Source organism: Sceloporus occidentalis, unplaced genomic scaffold, assembly GCF_023333645.1.
Source record: "Sceloporus occidentalis isolate IW3139 unplaced genomic scaffold, rSceOcc1.0.p SCAF_18, whole genome shotgun sequence".
NCBI classification, from domain to species: Eukaryota; Metazoa; Chordata; class Lepidosauria; order Squamata; family Phrynosomatidae; genus Sceloporus; species Sceloporus occidentalis.
In genome coordinates, this window is record NW_028316998.1 from 13,135,001 (window position 1) to 13,149,141 (window position 14,141).

Sequence of the window (14,141 nt, forward strand, 5' to 3'; positions counted from 1 at the left end):
TGTCATATTAAATTTTTTTTTAAAGTATTAAAGTAGCGCCGGCCGGCGGCATCAGCACCCAGCGGCCGTTTAGATTGGATTTCGGGCGGTCTGGGGGGCAATTGCCCCCCTGCCCCCCGGCCCAGCCTGCCCCTGGGCATGGCTTCAGTGTTCTCTGGGGAGGGTTCTCCCCAGAGAACTGTGGGAGATGTAGTCCGCGGGAGCCGACGCCGTGACTACAGTGTATGACTGTAGTCACGGCGTGCCCACAGAGACGGCTCGGCGTGCCAACAGCGGCACGCGTGCCACGCATTTGCCATCACTGCTATATACTAACCCAGACACTGAAGCAGTAGGCCTACACCACATCAATGTTTGGCTTAGTATATAGTGATAGGGGTTATGCTACATTATTGGCAATGTCTGGCTCAATGTATAGTGATAGGTGTTGTGCTGTGCCTCAGTATATAGTGATAGGTGTTATGCTGTACCACTGTCAATGTCTGCCTCAGTATATAGTGATAGGTGTTATGCTGTACCCCAGTCAATGTGTGCCTCAGTATATAGTGATAGGTGTTATGCTGTACCCCAGTCAATGTGTGTCTCAGTATATAGTGATATGCTGTACCCCAGTCAATGTGTGCCTCAGTATATAGTGATAGGTGTTATGCTGTACCCCTGTCAATGGTATGCAGTTTTTCCCAATAAAAAAATAAAATAATATATATATATATATTGATCCTTTATGCAGCCCGGAGCCCCCGCTCATGATTCGCTCATAATTAATTTTTGCGGTGAGAATTTCACTTTTAGAATAGACCATGGAGTCAAAAGGGTTGGAAATATATAGCTCCACCCCCTTGCAATGTGATTTTTTTTTTTCAGCTCCACCAACTTTATATGGACTGTAGAAGCATATTGTGCGCACAAAATTTTGGCTCTGGGAAAAATTTTGAACAACAGAAATCTTCTGCGCACATCACCCAAGAAAAATTAGAGGGAACATTGCTCCCGGGTGTCTTGCGGGGCCGGCGGGGGACATCTACGCAATACGCGTATACAACTTCCGGTGCCGGCACTCAGCGGATGTGCCGGCACCGGAAGTTGTATACGCGTATTGCGTAGATGTCCCCCGCCGGCCACGCAAAACACCCGGGAGTCTGCTCTGGTAAGTCTTGGGGGCAGAGGTAAAACGCATCGTGCGGACGGTCACCAGCTGCGGCGATGCGGGTAAACAACCTCCGCAGCCGGTGACCGTCCGCACGATGCGCTTAGACAACCTCCCGTGCCGGCCCCCCGCCCCAGGGAAAGTACTGGCAGGGGAGGCTGTCTGAGCGTATCGGAGATTAGGATGCAGGTCCCCTGCACCGCTGCGGGTGATCTGTATCCTAACCTCGCTGCATGCCCGGCGCCCGAATATAGGCCGAATATAGGCCGCACCCCCACTTTAAAGACTTAAAGTGGGGGGGGGGGAGTACGGCCTATATTCGAGCCAATACGGTATTTATAAATTCTATTATTTAATTTATTTAAGCAGGACAGGCAGTAGGCACTAGTGCCAGCCCAGGGCAAGGGCACCCCAGTGCCAGTGAGGCACTGAGTGCACTGTCAACTCAACAGCACTACACAGTTGATGACAAATTAAATAAAAAAATTATTAAATTAATACAATTATTATTATTAAATATTATTAATTCAGTAGAACTGAAGTGAGGAAGAGTACACTGTGAGAAATGGCAGGCTGAGGCTTACCAGTCTCACACAGAACAGAACAATCTCTCTGTAACGCTCGGATGCAGCACAGCAGTGTTGCCAAAGCAGTCACAGCGAAAAATGAATGGATCTCTCAGGCAAGCTCTGGTCTTATAAAGGCGCTTTCAGAATTCAAAGCGAGCTGATTGGACAGACGAGATCAGCTCACTCCTGTTTGAAATTTTCGATTCTTCGTGGTTGTGAGTCTTCGTCTTCTCCTACGTTTTGCCGGCACTGTATTCTCTTCTGCGCGTCTTCGGCACGAACAAAAAAACGGCCTCTTCGTGCTCGTTTACATGTTCGCCCGAAGACGAATGCGCAAGTCTACTGGAAACTGGTTGGATAGGCCTAATGATATGCAAGGCAACCTTACTAAGAAACAACGAGAAGTTACACCAAGCACCAAACTACATTTCTACTCGACCCTATCCAGGGTTCCAAATAACAGCACCACACAGCATTTTTTCCACACTTGATTCAGGAGCCATCAGACTCAAACTGAAAAATCACATTCAAAGGAAAATACAGGATTTCTCATAATGTGGATTAGTCCCTAATTATTCATGTAACAGTAGGAAAGGTTTACCATATCACTTTACTGAATCTAATGCCTGAAGTATGGGGTATGTCAAATATGATGCTCCTCATGCCCAAATCACTATCCCTAGCAAGTGAAATATGAACCAGGCATCTATTATAGGAAGACAACAGTCATCCAAAACTGTACCGCAGCACATCTCAGTCATCACTACGTCTGGTCAAGGAGAATGCAAGGGTCAGTAGACTCTTCCAGACAGAAAGCGTCAGAGACCTTCACTGGTCAAGTCCCAGAAATCCATACTTATATCTTATATACTGATATCTCGCTCAAAGACAAATTTACAAAAGTAACCATGGTTTATTGCTAGCAGATTTTCATTCAATACATAAAGGTCCTTAAAATATATGTGCTGTTTTTCATTTACCTTTAAACAAGAATAGATTATGCCTGTGTTCCATTCCAATGATAATTCCATGAGACAAATCCAACCATGTTTAACAAAGGTGTTTTAATCATATATACTAATGTATAGTGTACATAATTGTAAGATGTAGCCTTAGTGGCTGCTAATGCAGAAATGGTGGTACTGTACCTCTTAGGTCTACTCCGGGTTTATTGAATGAAACCCTACATGTGTTAATGGTGCTTGATTTGTCACATGCAGTTGTTTTGTCCTACCCTTAGGCATTCACTTTCCAACTAGTCATGTGCTTTTGTAAAATAAATGTAATGAGGATGTTCCATGGGATTATTGACACTTTTCTCTTTTGACAGAAGGAACAATAACGTACATTGTGCTCCCTAGTCAGAGAGTGTAGACAGTATAAAATATGTACAGCATTGTGCCGATGGGTCTACAACATTGCCACCTGGCCTCACTGCATTGTCTCCCAGCAGTAACCTTAGAGAATTCAAAGTCATTTTCAATTAAGTTTAAAAAGTATGCAAAATTACTATGCCATGGAGATACCAAGTGTGATGCTATATTCCTGTGTTCTGTGCGTACTTGCTACTTTCAGCTTTTTCTGCCTGTACTGACCTCTGGATCATGGCTGTGACACTGGACCATTAATATTCTTGTCCTGGCTAGTTACAGTCATCCATCTGTGCCACTAAATTAATCTACAGGCCCAACCCTACATGCCGTGAGACCTTTCTTCATTGACAATTGCCCCTTCTCTTAATAACATATGGTTTAGGTTCCAAACTGAGGACCATGGTTCACCAAGATCCTCTCTGGAGAGGCCAAAAATACAGGAATTGTGGGAGAAAACAACTAGTTTTCGCAAATATGTCCATATAATGTATATGTATCAAATAGCTACTAAAGTTGTGATTGGCACTGGGAAAAAGGTATGATACAAGACACTCTAGAAGTTCAATATATAAGGTATGGTCCGCAGAGAATATTTCCCACATGGCCTCCAAGAATTCATGTTTTATGGGAAAAACTGGAGTGTCCTGCTGTAGAAAGGAGGGCCTTGTTTGTTTATACCCTTTCTGCTACAAGGCGAAATGCCCATTATCTTGTATGGTTTCTTTTTTAGGTTACTGTATTTTTTGCTGTTCTTATTTTCACATGACTGACAAGCATTTTTTGGACCATATGAACATATATAAATAAGTGAGATTCTCTTGATATCATTCAGATTTGCTATGGTTAGTATACTCATTTTGTGTCATCACTACACATAACAATATTGTACTTTCTGGAAACAAAATATAATGAAATACAAGGTTAAAAAAAAGGCATCAGGGGCAAGACTAGTACAAAAACGTATTCTTTAAACAGATTCTTTTTAGAAACACACACCCTACAGCTTAAGTGATTAAGTGCATTCTGAATTTGAAAAATAGAAGCAGGCTCAGTAACCAGGCATTGCCTTTGCACTACTACCAGGACCAGGTTTGTGTACAACACAGAAAGTCAGGCCGCTGTGTTAAACTTAAACAATTAAGTGTCTATGTGTTTGACCCTCTAGTGGTCTTTAGGATTCAATGCCTTCCTGTAGTGAAATATGGAAACAAAGTTATAAAATCACTGCTATAGAATATGATATCTAAGCAATGTCATATCTAATGAACATGTTGGTTATTAATGGGCAGCATTGCGTCTTCTTCATCGGAGGTCAGTGAAATAAAGTGTTTATTTCATGGATGATCAGTTTTCATTTAACCCCTTCGTGACAATTGCCGGTCCGGGCACGTCACTGAAAATCGTGACGATTATGACAATTGACGTGCCAGGACCGGCACGTCTTTAAACGGGTGAAAAAATCGATCCGTGATCGATTTTTTCACTCAAACGGTGTTGCTCTAATGCCTCGACATCGAGGCATTGAGCAACACCAAAAAAAACATTCCCGCCCCCCCCGATCGCTCCTAGGAGCAAAAAAAAAACATGTTTGAAAGACTGCACGTCTTTCAAACATGGCGGCGCCCGCCGCCGAAAAACGGGTTTAGGAAGCGATCGCGAGTCGCTTCCTTTGCTTAGCTGGTGTTGCTAAGATGCCTCAGTATCGAGGCATCTTTGCAACACCTGTTTAGCAAAGGAAGCGACTCGCGATCGCTTCCTAAATGCTCAACTTACCTTCCCGGTGCCGGTGTCTTCGAAACACACGCGGTGTTTCAAGATGGCGGCGCCCATCAAGCCGGGGGGCGGAGCCTGCTGACATCATCGGGGGGGTGTTGCTGGATGTCATGGACATCCAGTGAATAACACCCCTAGTGGTCAGATCACTCATAAGAGTGATCATGATTTGATAAATCAAAGGCAATGTTTTCTAAACATTGCCTTTGATCAGTATTGGATCTGCCCCCCTCCTTCACTTGCTTCTAGTGAGGGAGAGAGACAGATCGGTGTGTTCTGGTATTTCAGGTATTCCCTAATAAAAATATATATATATTGATCCAAAGGCTCTTATAAGAGCCACCCATATAATATTAACCCCTTCATTGCCATTGATCACTGCATAAACAGTGATCTTGCATAGTGGCAATTGTTTTTGGGTTTGTTTTTTTTTTACATGTTTTTTTACTTTTTTTAGTTTTTTTTACTTTTTTTAGGTTTTTTTTTTATTTTTTATTATAGCCATTAACCCTTTCCTTCCCCACTATTTTTGCTGCAATTGTTACCATGCAGCGGTATACGGCTGAGGAGGCGTATGCCTTTTTGGCCACAGATTCTGAGGCCACTGATACAGCGTCAGATTTTGACGTTGGTCAGTTCACAGATACATCTAGTGATGTATCTGTGGCTGTTAGGACGCCTACCACACGTAGTCGTGGCAGTGCACCAGAGGCATGGGTAGCGCCTAATAGGTACAAGCCAGCTATCCCTCCTTTTTCTGGAATTCCTGGCATCAATATTGATGTTACAGGATTCACTCCACTGCAATTTGTGCAGGTTTTTTTGGGAGACGATGTCTTGGGAGACATTGTCACACAAACAAACATTTATGCCCAGCAGCACCGTGCTGCTAGCCCTAATTCCTTTTGGGCAAAACAGCCATGGACTCCCATTGACGTGCCAGAATTTCTTAAATTCTGGGCACTCACAATGTTAATGGGCATTATAAAAAAGCCCTCCATCCGCTCCTACTGGAGCACCAGCCCCATCTTTAGTACCCCCATTTTTGCCCAAACTATAACTAGGCAAAGGTATGAAATGATTCTTCGTTTCATGCATTTTAGCGACAACAGCCTGTGCCCCCCTAAGGAGGACCCCCAGTTTGATAGGCTGTACAAAATCCGCCCCCTGATTACCCATCTCGCTGCCAGGTTTCCAGAGGTTTATACACCTGGAAAGAATATCTGCGTGGATGAATCCCTAATGAAATATAAAGGAAGGTTGGGATTCAAGCAGTATATTCCTTCCAAGCGCTCCAGGTATGGAGTGAAGGTGTATAAGCTCTGCGAGAGCGAGACAGGATATACTCATGCCTTCCGGGTATACGAGGGTAAGGATAGCTACCTTGACCCTCCAGGTTGCCCAGATCATCTGGGCACCAGTGCCAAGATTGTTTGGGACCTAATATTCCCCCTTATGAACAAAGGCTACCACTTGTATGTAGATAACTTCTATACAAGCGTCCCTTTGTTCAAGCTGCTGTATTGTTTCGATACGGTAGCTTGCGGTTCTATAAAAAAGAACCGCTTGGGTTTCCCACAACGCCTGGTACGAACCCGGCTAGGAAAGGGGGAGACCTCAGCTCTACGCCAAGAGGAGCTTTTGGCATTGAAGTTCAGGGACAGAAAAGAGGTGTGCATGCTGAGCACCATCCACGATGAGAGAACCGTGGAGGTTTCTGTCCGTGGCAGAGCTGGGGTCACTACAAAGCCAGTGTGCATCAGGGCCTATAACAAGCACATGGGTGGAGTTGATCTGTCAGATCAACTCCTACAGCCCTACCTCATTATGAGGAAGACAAAGGCCTGGTACAAGAAGGTTGCAATTTATCTAATGCAAATTGCAACCTATAACGCTTTTTTGCTGCACAAAAAAGCAGACACTGGGCTGAAGCTGTCTTTTTTGCAGTTTCAGCTCGAAGTAATTTCAGGTATCTTGTACCGTGATGCACCTGGTCCCCAAGTAGTGATGGGAACCAACAGAATTGGGGCTACCCATTTTATTTTTAAAATCCCCCCTACAGCAAAGAAGCAGAATCCCCAAAAGAGATGCAGGGTATGCTACAGCAGGGGGCAAAGAAAGGACACCACATTTTACTGTCCAGATTGCCCTGGAAAACCTGCACTCTGTGTCGGTGACTGCTTCAAGCTGTATCACACAGTTTCCCATTTTTAATTTTTTTTTTGTTCCTGCTCCATTTTTGTATTTTTTTTTAATTTTTTGTTACATTTACTGTTTTTTAGCTTTTATTTGCTCCACCATTTTTAAGCGTTTTTATTTGCACTGTCAAGTGACCCCTGTGTCCATTCCGTGGCATGAGGGACCACTTAAGGTGCTAGATCAAATCCCTTCTTGGAGATAGGCCAGGCTTTCTTGTAACCTGTCCCTACTGATAGTTGGGTACAAGCATTTTTCTTTACCCAGATGTAAAATTCCTACTGAATTTGAATTGCTCATGTTCCAAATGTGGCCCTTTTGCCCCCAAACAATCTGACAAACCCATGCATGTGGGGTATCAATGTACTCAGGAGATGTTGCTGGACACATATCTGGGTGTTGTATGACAGCAACATATACCAGGAGCTGTAATTTCACACCTGAAGTACAAAGTATGTGAAAAAAACACCAAAAACAATTACTATCCCAAACTTTGACAAGGGTTGGTGGTAGGATTAGCGCATGGAAAGGGTTAAACTATCAGCATCTAAAATACCCTGGGGTGTCTAGTTTTCAAAAATATATGGTTTGGTGGGGTAAATTTAATTTGCTGGCTTCAAAGATGCCCCAAATACCACATAGAGACAGAATTACCAGATTCAGAGAAAAATGGTTTTGAATTAGCAAAACGCTACTTGTACTTATTGCCCCATAACGTGTAGAAGAAAGCAAAAAAACATAAAAACATTGGGTATTTCTAAACTCGGGACAAATAGTAGAATCTATTTAGCAGGGTTTTTCAGTAGTTTTTTATGATGAATAAAAGATTTTTCAAATAAAAGTGAGAAAATGTGTTTTTTTTTCAATTTTTCGTCATATTTTATTATTTTTATTATAGGAAATTACATCATATGAAAAAAATTTGGTGTCTGAAGAAAGCCCTTCTTGTCCTGAAAAAAACAATATATAACTTGTGTGGGTTTAGTAAATGGGTTAAGAGAAAATTACAGCTAAACACAAACACCGCAGAAACGATAAAACAGCCATTGTCACGAAGGGTACAAAAAGTAAAATCAGCCTTTGTCACGAAGGGGTTAAACATGCATGTATACAGGTGCTAAGTGCATACTGCGTTCACCACCGATGTTGTTTTGGATTTAGCCTTACCTATCTGTCCATGTCTTCACGGAAACACTCCGCATGGCATAGGAAAGTCAGGAGAACTTCAATTTTATTAGAAACGGTAATGTTTAAAAATACTTTTAGATTATTAACTTCACATACAATTACTTATTATTTACTCAATCACCTGCACCAGCCATCTACAAAGTTTTCAATCCGGTGACAGCGGTTTTATCTAAATGAGAATGAACATACCAAATTGTGTTAGTGATCCCTCACCTTAGAATATTCTCTATATTTTACTCCAGGAACAATACTAAATCTTTCTTACTAGAATGAAAGCGCTCATGATTATCTTAGTACATTTCCCCATTAGGCCAACCTAATTCCTCTATCATTATAATAATTAAAAGGATAATGTACTATAATATAGGACAATGTAGTGTTTTTTTCTAATTAATTGCTGAGTATTATCTATAATTACAGCATCTGCTATCTGTATAACAAAATCAGCTAAGAAAGACACAAGGTAACAGGAGGGGGCACCAAATTGTAAAAGAGAGCGGAGCCCGTGACTCACAGGAGCAGGCACATTTTTATGCAGTGAAAGTATTTCATTGCAACAAAATGGAAAGCGCACAGAAGAATGGGATATGTAGCCAACATCACCCTAGAGCACAGGAGGGGTCTGCAGAAGCCTTGCCATGTACAATTCTCAGAATCTTATTATGACTCATGCGTTTACAGCTATGTCTCGTGGCTTTCTGGAGCCTCAACACAGAATGCAGAAGATCCGAACACACCATCCGCAGTTCACCAAAAAAACCTTTGGAAGCTTACATCATCTGTATGCTGCTTGGGGACTACCAGGTTTACAAAATTCTTCCAGCTTCATTCAACACCAAAATAATCAATGCAACTGATAGTATATTCATAGCACCAATGGGAGTGCCACTTTTTTTTTTACTATATGATTTCATGTTTTATGTTGTTATATCATGCCTATAATGCCTAGCATAAGCCTGGGGTACCATGTTTTATGAGCGCTGCAGAAAGTGAAAAGGAACTGCGCTGAAAGGTAGTTTTCATCAACCTTTCCCCTATTTGCTCAATTTCTGACTGCATCTTGCTCTTTGTATGCACATGTCCCCATATTAACTGGTTGTAGGAGCCATTGGTCTCTGTACCTAGCGCTGTCCAGATTGTGTTATACGACCAGATACATAGATGTATAGAATCTGACAGCAAAGAAGAACCATTTGGTTCATCTAGTCTGCCCCTTTCTCTGCTTTAAAGACTGAAACCTTAATCATTCCTCAACTTAGATTTGGGGTACACTAATGCTTATCCCATGCATGTTTAAATTCAGTTTCTTCCTTATTTCTCTTATGTACTTATTTCTTCTATTTCATTCTTTTCTGTAGATATCTCAAATTAAGGGGAAATTGGATAAGAAACATTTTCAAAGTTCAGTTGGCTGTTGATATGTTTCAGGTACTGATGTTACTCTGCGGCATATGTCATGTAGGAGATGTGCTGATGTTTTATCTTTTTGTATTCCCCCTAATGTAACACTCAATCTTACCTTCTGTACCCGCTGGTATTTACTGAAAACTGAAAATTATCTACAAATCTATATTAATAAATTAGGTTTCTGTGTTAACTTCTACCACTTCTGCTGGGAGACAGTTCCTCTTATCTACCACACTCTTAATTAAGTAAAACTTCCTTGCATTAGATGTAAGCTCTTGACCCTCAAGTTTTAACATTTGTCATCCTTTAAAAAAAACTTCCCTTAAGTACCGTACTTAAATGTTTCTATCACATATTCGTAGCGCTTAGGTTTCCTGATCATTTTTATCGTGCAAACCATTTACAATCCTCACAGGCCTCCTCTGAACTCTCTCCACAATATCAATATCTTTTTAGAGATGGGGTCTTCAGAACTATACGCAATACTCCAGGTAAGGTCTGACCAGAGATCTTATATTTATCAACACTAAACTGCAGCTGCTACACTCTTGACCATCCTAATTTACTTAAATCATTACTCATTGGGCTTATTCCATCCAGAATGCCTACCTCGTTGAAAACCTTTGTATCATCTGCAAAAACAGATGTTTGTAATATCGCTTATAAAAAATATTAAAAACTATAGGTCCCAAAACTGACCAAAATTTTTTGGTATGGTGGAACATCAGATACATGGATAGTTCATATATAGTATGGTAATTATGTAAAAAAATTCACTGATCAGCTATAACATTATGGCCACCTGCCTAATATTGTGTAGGTCCCCCTTTAATCGCCAAAACAGCCCTGACCCATCGAGGCGTGGACTCCACCAGACCTCTGAAGGTGTGCTGTGGTATGTGGTACCAAGACGTTAGCATCAGGTCCTTTAAGTTGCGGGGTGGGGCCTCCATGGATGCATCCCGGTGTTGAGTGTTCTCAAGGTAAGCGACACACACAGCCACCTTCTTCCATTGCTCTGTGGTCCAGTTCTTTGTTCATTGTAGGCGCTCATTTATCTAGCCATCACAGTTTGGCCCATCTCAAAGTCTTTCAGATCCTCATGCATGACCATTTTTCCTGCTTCTAACAATTTTTAAGGGCGAAATGTTCACTTGCTGCCTACAGCGACCAGCCATAACATTATGGTTGGATATATTAGGTAGCAAGTGAACTTTTTGTCCTCAAAGTTGATGTGTTAGAAGCATGACAAATTGGCAACCAGTATACAGATGGAGGGGAGTAGAATGATGGGTAAGTCTAGCAGCAGCACTCATAATGTATTATAAAGAGGCAAGATGGGTATGAGGGAGACCACTTAAGAGTTGCAGTAGTTAAGATGGAAGATGATGAGGGCACAAACAACAGTTGTAGTTTAAAGATATTTTTAAGATGCAGGCAGCACTTTTTTTGTAAACAGACTGAATGGGAAGAGTGAATGAGAGGTTAAAATCACCATCATGGTGTCATGATAGTAACAGGACATGGTGTTGCACTGACACCAGTATAGTATGGCTATATTAATTACCAGTGAGCGGGCGAGAAGAGGAACACCAAAATCTCATTTTTTTTTCTTTTTCATATGTTTCTTCTTCATATGTTCTGTATGTACTGTAAGTCATAATGTGCCTTTATAAAACTAGTAGAATATGAAATGGATCACAATTTTAGTATCCCTTCTACTCAGTTGCTGAATTCTTTACATTTGACTCGCTGAGTGATGCAGCACCAGGCTCTAGGCAAGCAGAAGAACCTTACGAAGCATTTGAATCATGTAATATAATGTCGTGTGTGGTAATGCCACTCAAAACCCTTGATTCTCACATAGAACCCGCACATGTGCACGGCCATAAAAACACCTGATCAACCTTCATTTTATCTGGAGTTATACACAGATCAAAAGATTTCTTATACAAACCATCAAGAAATGGAACTTCCTTTTTTCCAGACGCACTCCTTAAAGTATATCACATGTTTATTAAAACAAATTAAACACATTGTCGTAACATGCCTTTCTACAACAACATTATGCAAACAGATAAGAATTATTGAACGCAACAAAAAAAGCATGAATGAACATTTTAATACGAAGCAGCAGTGTTCCTGCAATAACATGTTTTGGACTGTTGTGTTTGTAAGTTTCACTTCACATTTTAATACATTACTTTACATCAGTTAATGGCAGTTCAGTGCTGCTAGTATGTTGCCACAATTTAGTTAAGCAGAGGAAATCCAAATAAGAGTCTTTGAAGGACGGTCTTCACAACAGATGTGGCTGAGGATAATGTGTGACCTCTCTTGTGTAATTTTAATGCATTTTGAATTCTTGAGGCGAATGATAAAGCCACAGACTTCATGAAAATAATTCCTCTTGTTCTGCTTGTGTTACTTTGGAACATATCCTATACGGTCTTCATGTATACTTATTTGATGTGAATGTGAGTAAATAAAAGGCATGCATTAATAGCCCAAAAATCCCATCGTCCAGAGTATTGATAAATATAGGCACAACATGAGGTTGTATATCAAAAGCACTAGGGTGGCAGGTCCAGGGACTGCAGTCCCTGGTAAAAAACAGGGGGTCAGATTAAGCTATCCCCTGCTGTCCTGTTGCACAATGGGCTGATTACATGGGAGATCTTTGATCTTCACAACCAACCTTTTTACGCTGTAGAGTCCGCAGGCTAAGTACAGCATCCATAGACTTCATGAAAAGGTGCTGTGCCATATGATGTCATATCAGTCAGTTTCTTAAAGGTTTGCAGCGCCTTTTATTGTATTTGGGATGCCGACCACAGAGGGGGGGAGACTGGGGGCACTGGTCGGGTAAATACATCACTGTGTTGTGAACATACACTTATATGTTTGTCTCAAACTGTGCTTGCTTCATAATTACTCTGTATATTTATCTTTTGATCACGTACTCCTTGTTTTTTATCTACATCATAGCAAAGCTTCATCTATTAAGCATAACCATAAAATGTTTAGACCTGTAAGTGCCAGAGGGGTCTGCAAAGCATTGTGGTATACATTCCATTGGAATTTTAAAAAAAGTTTTCAGTTTAGCTATAGTGTCTACGCATCATACCATGTTTTCTAACGCAGTACATTCAAGGAAGCCAGTACCAGCAAAGACACACTGTGGAATGTTTAAACCTGCCATTATAAGTGAGGCATCTCCTCCATCAATCGCATACCCTGCTAAGGCTAAACTGAACCATCTTGTATTTCCTGTTCTTTGTATGCAGCAAAGCATCCAAATATAAAAGATGCCAGAAATGTTAAGCAATAATAACCATTCCATTTATCACTAGCATTTTTTTTTTCGCAGATACTTCTACCCCTGACCTGACAGTTCTGGAATTAGTCACAGGCAGCAGAAAAAAAAAAAAATCGAGATACAACATACAGACACACTGTGGGCAGAACTATCCCTCTGCTTATTCTGCTATTAGAAAGGCATCTCCTTTTACAGTCATCATCCTATGAGGTCCACTGATTCAAGGAAGCAGCTGGCATGACCCATCATGCATGAGTCTCTAGCTCTGTGTCTTGTGACTCACTCTATGATCTTACACTGATGCTGTAACACAACACATCAAAAAATTTCCACACACAGATACTGATGATATAGAAGAGGTCACGAAAACTAATAATGATGACTATGTATAAAAAGGTCATTTAGGCACAAGGTTTTAAAAATGGTCTTTTCATTGCGCCAACTTACAGAATGCTCCTGCTTATCGGACCGTTCTGTTCATTGCTACTGATTGCACCAGAATCACTCTAATGCATAACCCCACAGCTTATTAATCGAATGTACAATAATAATGCATACGCAGATACTTGTTCGTAGATTGTTTTGTACCTCAGAGATTTGCAACTTGCATGGAATTGTGTAACCAGATCCACTAGAACACGACGCCTGTCCTACTGGTAGTTCAGCCAAGTGGTTTTTCCACAGAGCTGTCCTCAGTTACAGGGCAGCTGAGGTCCACCGTTGGGCTTTTATCTTTTATAGAGATACTGATGGAGAACTAAATACATGATAAAACAAAAAGGAATAATATTATGCGTACACCAAAGAATCAAAAAGTCTGGTCATCTTAGTACACAATTGCTCATGAAGCTCCAAAGATGCAGAAGGTATCTGAAACTGGATGTCCCACATATAATGTTTCAGTGGCAAGGTACCCCACGCTATACTATAAGATGATACACTATTAATGATGGGCCCAGAATGATGGGTTGCCTCACTGCTCTGCTCTAAACATCTGTAGTGGAGTAAGTTATCATGAGACGGGCTTATTTAAAGAATTGATGGGTATGTAAAGATTTTAAAATGACAAAAGGTTAATGTGAATGAGTGTAACACAGGGGTGACGGGTGCAGGACTAATACAAACAGGCTTCTTAAGAGGTAACCGTTTGTAAACTAATATACTTCATG

At 41.1% G+C, this 14,141-nt stretch overlaps 1 non-coding gene across 1 annotated transcript; it reads left to right on the forward strand.

The window, feature by feature from the left end:
- Window positions 1–7,179: 7,179 nt before the first annotated feature.
- Window positions 7,180–7,309, forward strand: LOC149302670 (small nucleolar RNA SNORA35). Its single transcript, XR_016272076.1, has one exon. It is a non-coding gene; the product is annotated as a small nucleolar RNA SNORA35 (small nucleolar RNA).
- Window positions 7,310–14,141: the final 6,832 nt, after the last annotated feature.